The 1,051-nt window shown below is 37.5% G+C and overlaps 1 pseudogene; it reads left to right on the top strand.

Moving 5' to 3' along the window:
- The first annotated feature begins 595 nt into the window (after positions 1 to 595).
- On the top strand, positions 596 to 858 carry LOC106512197 (dynactin subunit 1 pseudogene; annotated as a pseudogene).
- The last annotated feature ends 193 nt before the right edge of the window (positions 859 to 1,051 follow it).

Below are 1,051 nucleotides of genomic sequence, written 5' to 3'. Positions count from 1 at the left end.
TAATAAAACTGGGATTTTAAAAAAGTTTATACAGTATGTTTATTAAACCAATATAAAGTGCAGTAACAACATAATTCATGCTTAAATGCATGTATAATAGTTGTTTAATAATATGAATAAAAAAACGTTTGAAGCAAACAAAAACTAAACACTTCTTTCAGCGAGCTGAAGTGCAACAACATAAGACGCCTCAAGTGCAGACTGCTGTGTAGTTCTGGTGAAAAGTCACTTTTCTGTACTTGTGACTTCATATTTAGCTTTGTGCAACGTGTGGTGGCAACTTATATTAAAATCCTTCATGGCAGACGGAGTCTCTAAGCCGACTAAACACAGAGGTTTAGTGGGGCGCCAGTTGTCCATCCCTACCCTAAATGATTCACTCTCTTTGATATGTGTGCAGAGACCTTTGGTGTTAAAGTTAAATTCAAAACCTGCACTGTTTCCTACATTTTCAGTTTTATCTAACATTTACACGCGTGGTAATGTTAACACCTGTGTAAATGTTAGATAAAACAAAAATAAATAAACGTCTCCAGTGTTAAAATCACATTTCATTTTAAGGGACTGATCCTTACTGAGGATCTTTCTTTCACAGGAAGCTATAAATGAGATGAACGACGAGCTGCAGGAGAACGCCAGAGAGACGGAGCTGGAGCTCAGAGAGATGTTGGACCTGGGAGCGGCGAGAGTGCGAGAGGCTGAGAAGCGAGTGGAGGCGGCTCAGGAGACGGTCGCAGATTACCAGCAGACCATTAAGAAGTACCGTGAGCTCACAGCTCACCTGCAGGTACAGGGTTCCTACAGTTTAAGGCAAGTTAAATTTAAGACTTTTTAAAACCAAATGTAATTAAATTTAAGACCAGTTTCACAATAAACATAAAGGGAAAAAAAAAAAAAAACTGGCGGAAACTCATGAATCAAACTATTTTTGGTTGAAGTATTCAAATATTCCTAATAAACCACTTGTTTTTAACCATATCAAATTGCCTTTTTTTCAAAAACAATGGAACTCATGCAAGAACCGTTCGTATGCACAGATTTGTTCTTAAGT

This window comes from Austrofundulus limnaeus, unplaced genomic scaffold (genome assembly GCF_001266775.1).
Source record: "Austrofundulus limnaeus strain Quisiro unplaced genomic scaffold, Austrofundulus_limnaeus-1.0 Scaffold4745, whole genome shotgun sequence".
NCBI classification, from domain to species: Eukaryota; Metazoa; Chordata; class Actinopteri; order Cyprinodontiformes; family Rivulidae; genus Austrofundulus; species Austrofundulus limnaeus.
Note: the sequence above shows the minus strand (reverse complement) of the source record. Positions and strands in the feature narration are given on the sequence as shown.